The sequence below is a fragment of the Lissotriton helveticus genome, chromosome 5_1, assembly GCF_964261635.1.
Source record: "Lissotriton helveticus chromosome 5_1, aLisHel1.1, whole genome shotgun sequence".
Lineage (NCBI taxonomy): Eukaryota > Metazoa > Chordata > Amphibia > Caudata > Salamandridae > Lissotriton > Lissotriton helveticus.
Window position 1 is genome coordinate 543,240,532 of NC_136065.1, and position 18,397 is coordinate 543,258,928.

The following is an 18,397-nucleotide window of genomic DNA, read 5'->3' on the forward strand; positions in this document are numbered from 1 at the left end:
ACAGGAGGAAAATATCTCAAGCAGCCAGGGTGTTAAACTTGAAAGAAAACTTGTGGAGATCACATACATTAATCTATGAACTTTGGACACTTCTTTGATATTTGAATAGCTAGATTAATGTGTGTTGGGTTTTCTTTGTATGTCTAGGTACCCTTGAGGTTATGTTCTTGAGATTGAAATATTTTATCTATGATTTATATATGATTTATGCATTTGCTTCTGTATACGCCTGTTTTTCCATTTTTTCCTGTTTGTTCTCTTGCTCATTTGTGTTGCTTTAGTTTCTTTCCTTGACTTTTAGAACAATATTTCTTGATCAAGTCCTCCTGCAATGTACCTTTGGTCTAGGACTCCTAGTCTACGATGCCGCCTCGTATCTAGCCGACAAAGGAGAAAATGCTGACGATTTAGCCATTGCTACCCAAGAACCTTGTGGTGCACTATTCAAGATTGAGATCCGGTCAATTCTCTGGATATTTGCTGAACAAGAATAAAACCCAGGTTATATTCAATAAAGAGGAACTTTTATTGATTGAGCGGGTTACCTAAGAGGAAGTTTACCTTGGTGTGATTATTAGATCGGAGGTTGGACAGATTATGAAGGCTAAGCTAACCTTTTTAATCCAGAAGGCTAAATAGGATTTTTGGAGATAGAATAGTTTGAGACTGTCCTTGATTGGACGGAGCAATTTGATTAAATGGATTTCCTTCCCAAGATACTCTATCTCTTCCAGGCTATCCCGCTGGAGATAGGCAATAATTGGTTTAAACTTCTTGAAAGGTTGTTGACCCGATTCCTTTGGGCTTATGCTAAGGCCAGACATGCACTGAAATTTATGACTCTGCCAAAGGAACATGGAGGGTTAGCAGTGCCCATCCTTAAACTGTATCACTTGGCTGATGTGTTGCAACAGATGGCTACCCTCCTAGGCAAGGAGGTACATCTCCCAGGGCAGGATGATGTGACTCCATCTATATACAAGCTCCTAATGAGGAATAAAAGCGGAGGCTGCTTATTTCAACAAACTGAATTTGGCTATTACAAAAAAGTTCATTTGAATGTTCTAATGGCAGCCTATCATATTTGGATTAAAGTCCGTAAAAGACTAGGTCTGGGGAGATTTAACTATTATACCCCAATACAGGACATCCCACTGCTACCTGAACATTTTCAGGATGTGTATATGGGTAAATGGGTATCACAAGGATTGACTATTGGGGGTGTGCGTGTAGAAGTGTATCTCCTCTCCTTTTTTTCTTTTGTTTTCTCATTTCTTCATCCTTTAGTGTTTTGGTGTTTGTCTGCTTAAAAGTTCTTTTCCCCTTACTTGGTGTCTTATATTTTGGTTGCAGTTTGGTAATTTCAGTCGGTTGTTTTAAAAAAAAAATTGTTATCTCATGGGAAAGTGTCTGCTTTTAATATGCATTATGGTCCAAAATCAAATAAAAAAGTTTTTTTTAAAAGTGGATACATTCATACAATTATAGTTTGGGTGTTAAACTTGGAGGCCATTTAGTGTATGATGCAATCATATGGTGATTCACATTTAGAATTAGGGCTGGAATCTCCGCTCAGCCACTGCTAAACAATCTTTGACTGCTTAAAGCCTGGTGGACATTCATTGAGAGAGGAAATTCCAAATATCTACTGCACAGTACCCTAATAAGAGAGTAGACTCTAATTACATGTGTATTCTGGAATTCCTAGAAACATATCAGTTCTGGCAATCTTTAGCAAAAGTACAGACTCAAAAAATTATACAAACAATACATAGTTGGTAAATCCAGTTGAATTCCAACGGCCGATCTGTCTAAGTTCCACCTTTCTATAATTTTGTGAATTTTAAAGGTTCTGGAAAGAGGCATACTGTGCTTTTACAAGGTTCTAATGTATTGGCATATTTGATTCCATTTGATTCAATTTTTGTTTTTTTGTATTATAAATGTAACAAATATTTCCTATTTACATTCGTATTAGACATACAAAGGCGAATAATCCATCCAAAGCCACATATGAGTTACTGTTAATGGTTTAAATAAAAGTATCAAATACTCAGGTTTCTATCCTACTAGTTAACACAAGGCAAACCATAAATATTATATTGTTGAATTACAATGTCAGGTCTAAAAGTACATATCAAAAACAAAGACACTCATAATGACAACTTACAATAATTATGAACATACGTGGATATAGGGATGGTATAGTTACAAAATACTACACTTACAAATGGAAAGAAAGGTTAGAAACAAGACAGAAAGAGCAGATTTAGCAGTCTCCCCCATCTGTTTGCTACTTGTAGCAAGTCCAGGGTTTTTGTGTAGTGCTAAGAGCAGGGTGAGATGTCGCTGCACGTGGAGGATGAGACAACCACAACATAGCCTTAAAAATAAAATGAAAATACGAATATTTATTCAGAACGGTTTTAAAACCTGAATATCAAGTTATATTTGAGTACATTTATTGTTCAGATTATACAAATAATTATGAAAATGTGTAGAATAGAACAATTGAAGTTACATAAATGGTATTTATATATTGGTGCTAGTGAACTAAGTAGCATAAGACATAACTGTGATTGGTGTTGGGCTGCAATTGGAAGAATGTCACACTAAAAATTACTCCTGATCCAGCTGTTGCAACTATTTTAATTGGAATTCTGACTTATGTCTGAGAGATATGTTTGTGATATCTTCACAACTGTGTAAGTACAAGGAAGTATGTCAATGGCGGAGTGGCTGTAGGACATTTACTAGAGAAAGATAGGGTTTAGTTCTTTCCTGGCATAACCTTAGGATTGTATGCAACAGGCAGCCCTATGTTAGTTGAGTTTTGAAAGTATAGCATCCTCCAGGGGTGTGAGACAAGATGGACCAAGTGTGGCTCCAGGAAATGCTTCAGACAACTGAATCCTGAAAAACATTTTTTTTTTACATATTTTTATTGATTTTTACGTTATTACAAATGTCATATCCGACAATTTACAACATAAACGTTACCTTCATGCATGCCTAGTGATGCTCCCACAGGTAGAGACATTGAAACATATCAGCACACATAAATTCCGTGACATGAGTAATACCCAAAAAGGCGGACTGTCCCACACCACATTCTGCCTTCACCGTCTGGCAAAACTTGCATCCCAGGACTTTACCTTCCACTTCTATGTTTATAATTATTTGGCCACAAACTCCTCCATCATAGCATTCCAGTCTAGCAAGATACATATCTTTCGCAACCCTTTCTGTTCCTCTCCTTTAGTCTCAGCTCCCTCTACCCTCCCCCATCGAACCACCTCATTATACCAATCTAATTATAGGGGCGGCCTGGTTGCTTTCCACCTCATGGTACTATTTATTTTCGCCAAGATGAATGCAAGGTTCACAAATTTGCGGAAAGGGATTCCCTTCTGCCCCTTGGGACCTAGTCCCAATATGCAACATTCCAATGACCTAATGTTCCTCGTCTGTGCCACACTATTCACTATTTCCTGCACCGACGAACAATAAGGAATGAGTCTCGGGCAATCCCAAAACATGTGCAGTAAACTGGCTTTTGCGGAGTGGCAGCGGGGGCAATCACCCGATACCTCTGGTAACATTAGGCTGAGTTTATGTGGGGTTAAGTACGCATGATGCACAATCATGAGCTGGATAAACATCAACTTCAGGTTCCTAGAAACCTTGCGTGGGTGTTCCAAAAGCATCTCCCATTCCTTAAACATGAGTGTACGGCCAATATCTGTGACCCACCTATCTTGGTTCAACTGAAGTGACGCCAATATGTGTGTGCGGATACCCTGGTATAACCACTTAGTCAGATGACTGCCAGCACCCATCAAATATTGCATGTGTGTCAGTTCATGTGTCAATGGCTCTACTCCCCCTGGGGCCCAAATCATTTTGATGTAGCAAGAAATGTGTGCATGGAGCAGAAATAATCTACTCTGAACACCCATCTCCCGTACAAATGATTTGTGATTCATCAATGTGCTGATGGAGAAGAAAGCGCATATCGTGGACACACCCATCTCTGCCCATGCTTCAATATATCTAGGAGTCTCCCTCCCCGATGGTCGTGGAAGGACCATTAGGGGTATGTTGGTGGCGTAGGGTGTTGTTATTTTAGTATAACACATTTCCTTCTTCCAATATAACAGAGGTGTCCGCCAAAGTGGCGACGCCCTCAACAGAATTTTGCTGCCCGGTAGCAGCAGTGCATGTAGTTCCTCCCGTTCCCATGCCTGGGTGGTCATAGATATTTCTCTCAAGTTGCGGCCCGCGATCCAGTACACCAACCATTGCAGCTGGCCTGCGTAACAATAAGCATATCAGGGACTCCCATACCCCCTTTCTTTGAGGCTAACTGTAGTTTAGAAAGCCCTATACGTCTGCGCTCAAACCCCATATCAATTCGACGAGCAGGGTGTCCAGCAATTTAAACATCTGAAGCGGAATCATAATGGGTAGATTAACTAAATATTATAACAGCCTTTGTAGCATCACCATTTTAGCAATGGCAACCCACCCAGCTACCGATATATTTAAGGAAGTCCAGAACCGTATTTGATTTCAAAGTGATGTTACAGTGCGAGTCAGATTACCATCCAACACATCCTCCACATCCGGTATATTTGGAAACCTAGATATTTAAAGGTAACCCTCGGAGTTTGAAACATCCAACAGCCAAATCAAATTGGTTCTGTCCTGGCTACGTCATTAAAAAAGAAGACATATGATTTGTTCGCATTAGTTGTGAGTCCAGAGATTTTCTGGAACACCAAAAAAAGTGAAGGAAAAGGGTCATAGTCCTCGTCTAGATTGTTAATAAATCAAATGATATCGTCTGCATATGCTGAAACCACATGCACCTCCCCATTTATGAGTATTCCCTTGTGGCCTGCCTTGACATGGAGCTTGTGCAATAGAGGTACCAGCGGTAAAATGAATAATAAGGACAAGAGTCGGCAGCCCTGTCTAGTACCCTGCGCTACTTGGTATTGTTGTGAAATGTGGGTCTCTGTGCGAGCCCGTGCCATTGGATTCGTACATAACAGTTGCACCCAATTTGTGAACTCAGGCGGAATCCCAAATCTAGGCAGCACATTCAGCATATATTCCCATGGCAGGGTGTCAAATGCTTGACGTAAATCCAAAGAGATGCATCCCCTCAGAGCAACATCTGCAGGCACCTGAGACATTACCTGGTGAAGTCTTCTAATATTGAGCGCTGTACTCCTGTTAGGTACAAATCCAAACTGATCAGTGTGTATCAAGCTGGGGGAATATGGCAATAGCCTGGTTGCCATTATTTTACTCAAAATCTTGTAATCCGTGTTAAGGAGTGAAAGGGGTTGATAACTTGCCATATCTCTACTGTCCCTCCCCGGTTTCGGAAGGGAGACCTCTGTCGCCTGTAAGGTAGCAAGTGGGAGGGAGCCATCATCAAGTGCCGCCCGATACAACTCCTGTGGTCGGGAACCAATAGCTCTGAATAAACTGCATAGAATTCAATGGGCAATCCGTCGTTACCCGGCGATTTGTTACAGGGAATGGCTTTAATCGCTCCTTTGATTTCCATGTTTGTGATAGGCCGTTTTAGTTCAGCTGTGTATTCATCACTTAACATTGGGAGCTGGAATCCATCAAAGAATGCCTCATATGTCCCCTCCACTGCCTCGTCTAGAGGCGCATACAACCGTTCATAATACAGTTGAAAAGCGACATTATTTTCCAACTGGGTGGGCACAACATCTCCGTTTGGGGTAGCTTTTTCGAGAATAGGAGACACTGGTGGCGCATCTTTAATTATCCAAGCAAGCAAGGGGCCCACCCTATCCACATTCACATGCTGTTTCTGGCTGTATAATCGGTAATCTTGGACACAGAGATCTTCCAAAAGCTCAGCATGTGTTACATGCAACTCTGTTTTGCTCACATCATTTGATACCGCCTCCTGTTCTAATGTGCCAAGCCCATTTTCTCCTGCTGTAAGCTTGTCAAGCAGGGCCGCAAGTACCCCGACTTTCATACTGATCGCCACCCCCGTATCACAATTTTGAAGGCGTCCCATTCAATCTGTTGTGTGCTAGCTGTATCTGTGTTTTCAGTAAAGAAGTGAGTTATGGCCATAGAGAGAGCATTGTGGAACACCGAGTCCTCCAGCAATGAGGGGTGTAATCTCCATGTTGAGATAGGCATCAAAACCATCCCCCAGATTAGCATGGCCTCAATTGGATTATGATCCAAGTATGTTTTGCCCAAATCTGTGGTATCTAGTACTATGTCCAGTTATTTCAGTTAACAGAATATTGCATCTATTCAAATGTGTAGGCCATGCGGCGTCAAAAATAATGAGTATTCACTATCCGTGGGGTGCGTCTCCTGCCATATGTCCCTTACCCCCAACCTCCGACCCATGTCTGGAGCGCGTCTGCCTGCTTCCTACATCCCGCACCCTGCAAAGGAGGGTGCTATCTGTCCAATTCTATGCCCAGCACTGAGTTAAAATCACCACCCAAAACCCATGGATATCCTTCCCAGCCCACCATGGCAGTACTAAGGACCTCCAGAAATCTGTCCTGGTCTGTGTTTGGGGCACGAACACTCCCAACCACAATGTGTTCCCCATCTAACAAGCCATGCAACAGCACATATCTCCCATTGGAATCAGTCTTTTGTTCTAGGAGCGTGAAGGGGATGCCATTTCTGAACCATATGGCCGCCACCGGGCAAATGCAGAGTAAGAAGTAAAAAATAACTGGCCCCTCCATTTCTTTAGAAGCTTAGTGGCTTCCGCCTGTATTAGAGGGGTTTCCTGTAGAAGGACTACATGTGTCTTCCTACGGTTTAATTGTACCAGAATTCTATGTCTTTTATGCACCGATGCCAGACCTCTCACATTCCAGGACAGATACTTATATCTATTACTTTGCGTCATATGGTTTCCTAAAGCACAAACTGCTCAGGACATAATACTCAATACACTGATCGCCCAGTATATCACATGTAGTCGAGCCCGCAACCCCCATTAAATTTCCCAATACTAGGTTCCCCCACTCAACATAAGAGGACCAAACCATTAAAAGAAACTCAACAAGAAATCTGCGGATTCCATAACCAAGTGCAGCTGCCTTAAGGGTAGTGGCCACCACCTGCCTCATAGCATATTGCACACAATACTCAATGTTCCTTTACATTGGAGCCCCAACCAACACCCCATTATAGAGCCTGTGTTACAGACATCAAGACCATCCAATATGATAACTTGCATAGGTATCCACATATTTGGCATATTCAGCATAACCTGCATACCTATATATTCATCTGGCAGTCCACTGGAGCAGAAGGAGAAGAGCACATCAGTCACCTCAGGTACTCATTGGCAGTCTGTGGGGTGACCAAGGGGAACAGTGCTACACTAGTCTTAGAGTCAGAGAGGGCATTCACATCTTCCGAAGAGTCCACCGTTTCCACCACTGATTGTGCGTCATGTGCTGCTAATGTGACAGCCGTCAGTAGAGCGTCCTCTGACAGCCCGATATCTGCTCTTGTGATGGATGTAGTCCGCTTCGGATTCCTGTCTGGCATCTCTTGTCAGGTCTGTCTCGTCGAACCCGCTGGGACTTTGGTTGCTGTCTGCGGCTGGACTGTGAGGAGTGCCATGAACCTGGAAGCAACATAGTTATTTCTAGCCAGTCCGCTGCTTTCTCCGGGCCATCAAAGAGGGCCTTCTGATCATAGAAAACCCTAGGGCGAGCTGGGAATAATACGACATACTTCAGGTGGTGGAGCCGGAGTTTCTTTTTGACGTCTTGGAAGGTACCCCTTGCCCTCTGCACTGCCAGAGGGAAATCTTGATAAAGAGAAATTGTTTTTTTCTCAACTGTTATTGGCGCATTCTCTCCGGCCGCACACAATATCATATCCCAATCTTTAGAGTTCCCGATCTGCGCTATGACCGACCTAGGTGGGCCCCAGGGAACGGTGGGCAGAACCCTGTGAGTACGCTCCACACTATAGTGTTCCGTGAGACCTACTGTTGCCACCCGTTCTCGTAGCCATTGTTCGACAAATTGGGTATGGTGGGACCCTTCACTTCTCTCAGGTATTCCCAGTATGTGGAAATTGTTGCGCCTCGAGTGCCCCTCCGCGTCATCCACCTTTTCCTGTAGTCCTTTCAATTGGCGCTGTAAATGTTCTATTTGAGAGGAGTGTGTCATCTTGTGGGGTATGAGGTCATCCAGTGCTAGCCTGTTAGATTTGACTTTGTTCGCTAATTTTGTGTGATGTGCTTTCAGGAGATTGAAACTGGTAGTCAGCGTGCCAATTTGAGTTTCAATAGCAGCCTGGGATTCTCGTATTTCTCTTAGGATTAAATCCAGCTTGTCCTCAGTTTGAGTGGGCTCTGTGGGCAGAACCACATCAAGGTCCGGGCTGTGCATCTGTGCATCTGTGTGTCTGACACTGTTCCCGGTGGGTCCTCGGGGAGGTTGGGGTTCCGGCTGTTTGGCCCTGGGACGCCCCATAACACCAACAGGTTAGGGAAATGTACATCTCTTCTCCCACATCCCTACACCACATGTTGGATGCTACTTGATAGCCCACAGCAGTCCCATAGTGTTACACTGTGTGACACACAGCTTCCCATTACAGGGGCCACCCCACTTTTGTCACAACGCAGTGTTTCGCCACCTACATCAGCCAAATCCAGCACACTGACTGCTATCCGTGTCCTCCTCAATCACAGTCTAGTCCAGCCTCGCTGTATCAGTATCATAGGGGCACCTCGTGCAATTAAGGCAGAGACCTTGTCTTCGCCTGGTCTGGTCCAGCCCTGGTTCTCAATATGTCTTTCAGGTAGGCAGCTGCGCAGATAAGTGGGGGATTAGCCTCAGAAAGAAAGTAGCAATGATGTGTCAATACGGGCCTGCGATCGCATAACCTTTCATTCTGCCAATAGGGCTCCCCAGCAATCACTGTTGTGCACCCCCGCGCCCAGGCAGCTAAAACATTCTTGGTATCCACTGCTCCACCAGAGCCATCACCAGGAATCATTCAGTCTCTTCGCCCTCGTGCTGCACTAGGCCACTCTTACTACTCTGGCCGCTCTGTGTAGCTCACCTCCAGATCCCACTTCGGTCACTGCGTAGCAGTTTACAGAATCGTACTTGTCTCAGCTCTCGGTGCACACATCAACCGCAGAGCTGTCCGGTTACACTCAACCGCCGACCAGCGCAGGTCGCTGTCTCTTGGACTGCTGTAATGCGAGAAACGGAGTCAGGGTCAATGCGGTTTTGGATTCCACACACTTCCCTCTCACCAAAGCTGCTGGGTGTTAGCCAGCCTCAGATCTCTGCCTGACATCTTGAGCCGCTCTGAGTCCTCCCCTATTCACTAGTTAGCATGCCCACTGATCGTAGCTCCCAGTCCTCCCAGCGGTAATTCTTCAAGGGGAGAAGGCCACACTCGTCATAGCCACCCAAAGCTGCCGTTCCCGGGGCATGGGGTCGGATCACCCCCCAGCATCACGCCGCTGTTTCTTCAGCAGTGTATGCACGGTCCGAGACGTCCTCGAACCGCTGAGGGCGAAACCAAGACCCAAGTAGCCCATTGTCCGAGTCCCCGCGGTCCACAGGCACTCCGATGCCCGCTGCCCAGGGCGCCGATAATCGAGCTTGGATGGTCCAGTGTCGAGAGGATAAATGCCACAGTGTCAGGGTTGATTACGTAGCTCCTCTATCTTGTGTCCACCATGCTTAGCGGTTGGCCACGCCCCCCCCTGAAAAACGTCTTACATCCATTTTCTCTCATCCTGCTATCCAGGGTGCAGATCTCCTTCACCAATGCATTTACTGAGTCAGTGCACTTCCTGCAACAGAGCTGCCTTCTTTTCCCATTGAGGGTGAATTGAGGCAGCCCCTGTAGTTATTTGTTGGCTTATGTACAAATGTAATACAAGGGATGTCTCCTCATCTAGGAAGTTCCTATTCCACTTAAGAGTTGATTGCTGCTTTCTGGAGACAGCGAGGTTTCTGGTAGCAGCAGGGTGATAAAGGAAGAAAGGACTGCATTTAAAGGTTTTTTAGTAAATGTGTGTCATGTGTGTATGATTATGGTCATGTGCCTCATTTATGATTAATACGCTTCAATATCGAGTTCTAAATCTGTGCTGCAGGTGTCTCCACCCCACATGTGGAGTCCTCTACCATGCTGGCATAGATATCCACCAGCATAACATACAATTGTAATGCTACTAGTAGTAACTTTAAGGTCATCCTTTATGAGGCATTATGCTCCAATCCCTGACTTGAGGCAGTGGAGACATGAAAGTCTGCAACTAGGAGTAATTTTACACTCAGAACCGCTGAATAACAAAAACGTGTAAGGTTCCCACTAGGTGTAGTAGTAAATCTACACATGAGTAAATCTACACATTTCTATCTACTTTTGTAAATCTGGCCTATTGTATTGAGCCACCTAAATCTGTCAGGCTTCAAATGAAACAGTACATCCAGGTTAAAAAGAAATACTTGCAAAAACACATGGGCAGTATTATAGATAGAATCAGGGCTTACGACAGCTGTTGCACCCCGTAGGGCACTTTGGTATTGTGGAAGGTCAAGTCAAGTCAAAAACATCTTTATTCGATTCATAGAATCATAAAAGAACAAAAAACATTACTTTTGTTACATTAAACCAAGATAAAACCTTAATCCTCTAAAATGTTAAAATACAATACATGGGTTTGCTAGTCTTTACAATTAGCGAAATTATATATTATATTGTAGAAAGGCCTCAAATGCTGGTGTTCCCCCTTCTATATCACCTCTGTGCTATCCTTTGCCTTAGTAGTGCATCTGGAGACGCTTTGTCACAAATCTGAGAATAAATGATCAACTGTAAACTGTAGTGCAAAACGTCAACACACAAAGTGACAGAAGTATACACATTTATTTTAAGCAGCAGAAGCGTCTTTATTCATTGGCAATTTAATTTTAAAAAAAGTGTTTTCTCATGGGCGCTTTAGTAGCTACAGTCCATGTGCTTGTAACTGGAATAAAAGGACACTGTAATGCAAAGGGTAGAGCATTAATCGAGCCACTACTACAACCCCTCCTTTTCTAATTTCAATTCTGAGGGGATAGTAGGGGCTTCCATTGAAGTAGTGTTCTCATTTTGGTGAATGATCTATGGGATTTACTGCCCATTTTTACTCAGAGCTCTTATACACTTAAGCGTCTTTCCTGGTGGACGTTTGTTCCGCTGGCGTCCTTGTTTTCAGATAATTTAATTTCCTTATTATTGATGAAGATACATTTAAAGAGGATTACATCTACGTAAACAACTAACCTGATTTGGCTGAGGACTGGGATTAGAGCTAATTAAAAACATTGCTATGCACATTCTGCATGCAAGATTCCATAAAATAATAGACATATAATTGCCATCTTACTTTCTAAATGGGCTCTAAATGTGTGGAAACAGTAATGACTCAGACAGAGTTGTACATCAGCAGCATTAGTTGATTAGGCCAAGATTAACACAAGTGTATAATTTGAATTGTGTTAATCTACAAGATTAGGGAAGGAGCTAAAATAAAGATTAACATTTAATTTATTAGTTTAGGTAAGCTCCTATTGTGCTATAATGTTATTTTTGTGAGACAAGCAGATGGGGATCCAGCTTGTAAGTAAATTAACGAAAAAGTATATTATGATAGAGAATATGTAAATTAGAATGCTAAATATGCATCCTGCCGCAAAAAAACTATTTTTGTTTAAAAGTATATGAAATGAAATGCACTGCCTGAAGAGTGGGTTTTCATATTAAACAGGGAACATTAGACGACTCTGAAGGACGACAAATTGGGATTGATTTTTGCTGAAATCATTTCAGCAGCCTTCAGTTCCTCACGTGACGGTGATTTGTGAAGTCATAGGGCTAGATGTAGAAATAGATTTAGCATAAGACCAATGTTTCAAAGTCTCACCAAACACAAGCAAATGCCGTTTGTAGCACTAGAAACCGAGAATCAACTTAAAACTGTTTGTTAATTGAATTCTCAGCCAAGCAGACAGTTCAGGTAACTTTTTTTTAGCTCGAAATGCATCTCTTCTATTTTTTTGTATTTATTGATTCATTTCTACAGGGGACGTGTCATAGAGGGAGTTAGAAATTGTGTTGTAGGCTGACTGAGGTATGAGCCCTAGTCAAGCAACAGCCAACATCCTAGTCAGGGTAAGAAGCAGGCAAACCCTAAATTAACCTGTGCACACACTCTGGTAGCTCGGCACAGAGCAGTCACACAACTTAAAGGCAACGGTTAAAGTACTTGTGAAACACTTCAAACAGTTAAACTGTGAAAACTCCATGCAAAAAGATTCCACACCAGGATAGAAAAGTGGAATGGAATTTACTAAATAAAAAACAAACCAAATGACAAAAATCAAATAAGGAATACTTGAGATATGGAATTTCATAATGTTTAGGTAAAAATAGTACATAGAAACAAAAAGCAATATTTGGGATATATGGCAATACCAGAACAGGACAAAGTCAGTAGTTCAGGCCTACTGTAATGAAGTGCAGGTCAGATACAGGGACCCAGTGAGGCCAGCTGCACCACAGTACCTTAATCCAGGGTGCAACAACATCAAAGATGCATTGTACAGTTGAGGCGTTGCATCGGTGTCGATCTACGCAGGTGTGATGATGTACTAGTCCTGATCAATGCAGCAGCAGCAAAGCATTGGCCCTGGTGAGCAGTGGGATGCAATGTGGAGATTTGGCATTGAAACTGCTGTCGATGGAGATAATAGGGTCTAACACCAGAAAAATCAATGCACAGGGGTGGTTCCGAAGGCGATGCATTGGGCCTGATCCATGCAGCATAGTCAATGCACTTGTTCTGATCCACATCGGTTCTGATCTATGCAGCAGCTCTGATGCATTGGTTTGAAGGGTGATGCCTCTTTTCTGCTGGAACAAGCACCTTAGGTCCACTTCTAAAGGGTCCATGACTGGGGCAGCACCACTTGGCAGGGTAGGCTCACAGATGTCACACCACTTCTTCAACAAAGCCAGCAATTCCATCGCACCCCACCTGCACAAAATCATCAACCTCTCCTTCGAGACCGCTACCAACCCTGAGAACTGGAAGCACGCAGAGATCAACACCCTACTGAAGAAACCAAAGGCGGATCCGAGCGACCTCAAGAACTTCCGACCCATCTCCCTGCTCCCATTCCCAGCAAAGGTCATCAAGAAGATAGTTAACACCCAGCTCACCCATCACCTCGAAGACAACAAAATCCTGGATCCCTCCCAATCAGGATTCCGCAGCAACTACAGCCTCATCCTCATCCTCCTGGATCTCCCCGCCGCCTTCGACACAGTCTGCCACCGCACACTACGCACGCGACTCCAGGATGCAGGGTTCCGGGAGAAGGCCCTGGACTGGACCACCTGCTTCCTCTCCGGCAGAACTCAGAGAGTCCACCTCCCCCGTTCCAGTCCGAGGCCTACGAGATCATCTGCGGCGTCCCACAAGGATCTTGACTCAGCCTGGCACTGTTCAACGTCTACATGGCACCACTAGCACGCATCGTCCGACAGCACAACCTCAACATAATCTCCTACGCCGACGACACTCAGCTGATCCTCTCCCTCACCAAGGACCCTCTCACCGGCAAATCCAACCTACACCGGGGAATGAAGGCAGTCACCAACTGGTTGAAGGAAAGCCGACTTAAGCTGAACAAAACGGAGATCCTCATCCTCGGGATCAACCCCTTAGCATGGGATGACTCATGGTGGCTCGCATCACTGGGGACCCCCCCGGCCCCCACTGACCACGCACGCAACCTGGGAGTCATCCTCGACTCGAAACTCACCATGACCAAACAAGTCAAAAATGTCTCCTCCACCTGCTTCAACACCCTCCGGATGCTCCGCACGATCTACAGATAGATCCTGACAAACACAAGGAAAACAGTCACCCAGGCCCTAGTCAGCAGCAGACTCGACTACGGGAACGCCCTCTACGCCGCAGCCCCATCCAAGCTGACCAACAGACTGCAAAGAATCCAGTACACCTCTGCACGCCTGATCCTCGATGTCCCGCGCCGCGACCACATCACCCCCCACCTGAGGAACCTGCACTGGCTCCCCGTTGACAGTAGAATCTCCTTCAAGCTCCTGATTCATGCCTACAAGGCACTCCACAAGACCGGACCAGCCTATCTCAACAGTCGACTCTCCTTCTACGTACCCAACAGGAAACTCCGCTCTGCTGACCACGCCCTGGCCACAGTCCCGCGCATCTGTGGAACCACTTCTGGAGGCAGGTCCTTCTCCCACCGCGCCGCCAAGACCTGGAACACCCTCACCCTCTACCTACGACAAACCAAAGACCTTCTGACCTTTAGGAGACAACTCAAGACCTGGCTCTTCGACCAGTAGCAGCAGCACCCCTCCTCCCCCCCAGTGCCTTGAAACCCTCGTGGGTGAGTAGTGCGCTTTACAAATTAAATGATTGATTGATTGATTGATTGAGTTCAGGTGCAGAAGCACAGTGGTTGAAAGTCTTTTATGTCCCTGAGACTTCAGATCAGGAGGCCAGCCAGCTGGCCCTTGAAGCCACACTGGGTTCAGAAGATGCAGGTCCAGTCCTTCTCACCCAGTCAGGAAAACAGCAGGCAGCGGGGAAGCACAGCAAGGCAGGAGTCCAGCAAAGCAGCAGTCCAGGAGAGTGGCCTTCCTTCAGCAACACAGTAGGTCTTCTTCCTGGCAGTTTTCACAGATTCAGAAGTGTACTGAAGTGGTGGTATCAGAGTTCCAGTACTTACGCCCAGTCATGTCTTTGAAGTGGGGGAGCCTTCCAAGGAAGGTATTTAATGTCAATAGAGGTCCTCCCTTTCTGCTCTGGCTCCTGACTCACTACAGGGAGTATGCAGCCCTTTAAGTGGTGACAGGACACAGCCTATTCTGGCATGTAAGACTGCGTACAGCTCCTCACTCCCATCCTGCCAAGGATGGCCCTAAAGGATGTAGATGGCCCATCAGTCATGCCTAAGTACCTTTTGTGTGCTTCTGTCTAGAGGAAATGTGCAAAATACAGCTGTCACCCACCACAAAAATATATTCAAAGCCAGCCAGAGAGAGCCGGTAGGTAATTATAGTTTTCATGGGAAATTAGTTTATTGTTTTTGCCAATAATGTTGGCGCCGCTTCACCAATCTACACAAAATTTTGTTTGGTTCAGCTGCTGTGTTGAAAGTTTATGGGTGATCTGTCAAAAAGGGGTTGAGAAACAGGGGGTCCCAAAACGTTTTTCTCATGATATGTCTATGGGGATTTTTCATTTTTTGAACATGACTACAGACCGAAATGCTGAACAGAATTACACCAAATTTGGCAGAAATCTAGATGTTGGTCTGGAAAGTGTGCTTTTTGTGATTTGGTGTAAATCCTTTCAGTAGATTCAGAGATATGATTAAGTTATGAAATATAGCTATCCTGGGATGGGAGTCCATGCAGTGAACTTGCGGATCCTACTGAAATTTGATTGGCTGCCAAAACTTCAACAAGTAAGAGTTGGCTTCCATCTTCCGAATCAGCTTGAAGCTGAGTCCCACCATTAAAGTAAAATGTAAAGAAAAGGGGACAGGGTAGGAATACCCTGACCCCCTAGATATTGTGGAGGAGCCCACAGGGACCCCGTCGGGGGTTCAGAACATTTTTTTACTTTGCTGAAAATTCACTGGTAGACTCATGGCAAAATTGAAAGTAAAGATGCTTAGGATTGTGTGTGTCTTTTATAAGAAGTCTCAGGGTGGGCAAAATTGCAGTTGCATGATTTTAATTATGCAGGGGTACCCATGTGGCATCCCCAGGGACTGCCACCTCCCCTGGGCCATTTATTAAATAACTCTGGGTAGGTCCATATGGCCTCCCCAGCATCCCTGGGGACTGCAATCTCCCTGGGTCTAATGCAATGGGGTGGCCTTGTGGAACCCTTGGGCCTCGAAGACCTCCACCTCCTGGGCACAAACTTCTTTTTTTTAAATGGGAGGGGGGACACATGGCCCCCTCCCAGGCCCTTAATTAAGGATGGAGGAAGGCCACACAACCCCCCTTTTGGAGCCATACATAACCCTGGTGACAGCCACGCCCCTGGGATGGCTCCTAATATGTCCCGGGTTGCCAACCCTTGCGACATAGTTGTTTGCTATGGCTTGGCAGGAGCATCACCACTCCAGCCAATCCATAGAAACTGTACTCCCTTTCAGCAACCAAGAGCATTGAAAATTAGTTCCCCGGGCCCAATTTGGCCCAGGGATGGGGGCCAAGCAGCCCCATCCCAACTCTAAATGGCTGCACCCCGGGGTAGAGGGTCCCCAGGGCCAAAAAAGAGCCTGGGGAGGGAGCTGTGCAAACCCCACCCCTGTTTTAAAATAAATAAAATAAATAAGTGGCCAGGTCCCTGGGGATGGGGTGCCTGGGGCTGAAATTAGCCCTGGAGGGGGGGCCGCTCAGCCACCCTTGGTCCAGAGGATGGGGTCCCTGGGCTGAAGTCAGTTCAGCAAGGGGGCCACGGAGCTCCCCTCCCATTACAAACAAGAAAAAGAAAATGGACAGGCAAGTCGATGGAGGCCCCGACCCCTTTCTGCACCACTCTACAAACGTGCCTCCCGGTGCACAACTGGTTGGGTTTGAAGTCCCCTCTGCTGCAGAGAGTCCTTGGGGGCCAAGTGCCCCTCCTGCTGCTTCCTGTAACTCCCACACTGTGGGATTGCTGAGAGGTTGCTGGGGGCCACTCCCCCTTTCTCAGCTACTCTGCAGGTGCACCTCCTGGCACATCGCTGGTTGGGGGAGGAAGTCCCCTTGGATCCAGAGGGTCCTGGGGGCCAACAAGCTCTCCTGTTACCTCCAGCAAGTCCCACACAACAGAGTTGCTGAGAGGTCTTCAGAGGCCAACCCCTTTCTCCACTACTCTGCAAACACGCCTCCTGTCACTCTGATATCCCCATGGCTCCAAAGGGTCCTTGGGAGCAACTAGCCTTACTGTTACCTGCAGTAAGTCCCAAAGGGCATGATATTTGCGGGATTTCTGAGGCCAAGCCCCCTTTTTCCACTACTCTGCAAACAAGCCTCCTGGTGCACCGCTGGTTGGGGGATGAAGTCCTCTTCGATGCTGAGGGTTGTTGGAGGCCAAAAAAACTTCCTGTTACCTCCAGTAAGTCCAACACAGCAGGATTCCTGAGAGCTGGCAGAGGCCCTGCACCATTTCCCCACCACTCTGAAAATGTGACTACTAGTTAAAAAAGCTTAGAAATGAACTTAAAAAAACAAAGGTTACAGGGATGTTATAGTTAAAAATAAAATTTGAAAAACCATAAAATTCACTTAAAAAAACAAAGGTTACAGGGTCGTCATAGTTAGGAAATCACATGTAGTAAAAACTTGGAAATTCACAAAAAAACAAAGGTTACAGGGTTACAAGGACATTATAGTTAGGCTCATAATTTACTCACACAGGTCCCTTTCTCAATAAAAAAATTAAATTGAAGATGCCGGGCCCCGGAATGGGGTCCCCAGGGCCAAAAACGGCCCAGGAGGGGATATAGGGTGAACCTAGGGGAAGTCCCTGGAGACCTCAATACCTTTATCAACCACTATGCAAAGGTGCCTGCAAAAGGCAACATGGTGCACAATTGGTATGGGGATTATGTCTTCTTGGCTGCTGAGGTCCTTTGAGGCCAATACACCCTCCTGTTACTGCCAGTAAGTCCCACACAGCGGAATTGCTGAAAGGTTATCAGAAGACTCGCCCCCTTTCTATACCACTCAGCAAAGGGGCCTCCTGGTGCACAACTGGCTGGGGGATGAAGTACCTCAGGCTGCTGAGGGTCCTTGGGGACCAACAACACCTCCTGTTACCTCCAGTAAGTCCCACACAGCGGGATTGCTGAGAGCTGGTGAGGTGCTATGCCTCTTTCTCTACCACTCTGCAAATGCACCTCCTGTCGCACTACTAGTTGGGAGGATGAAATCCTCCTAGATGTTGAGGGTCCTTGTGGGCCAAGAACCCCTCCTGTTACCTCCAGTAAGTCCCACATAGTGGGATTGCTGAGAGCTGAGAGCTGGTTGGAGGCCCCAACCCTTTTCTCCACCACTTTGCAAACATGACAGCTACTTCACAGGGATGTTATGGTTGGGAAATAGAATTTTTAAAACCTTCAAAATTAAATTAAAAAAATAAAGGTTACAGGGACCTTATATTAAGGAAATGGAATAAAAAAATGTTTTGAAATTCACTGAGAAAACCAAAGGTTACACATATCTTTAACTTGTACCATTGAAAATCAGCAGTTCTAGTTACCTGAGCTAACTG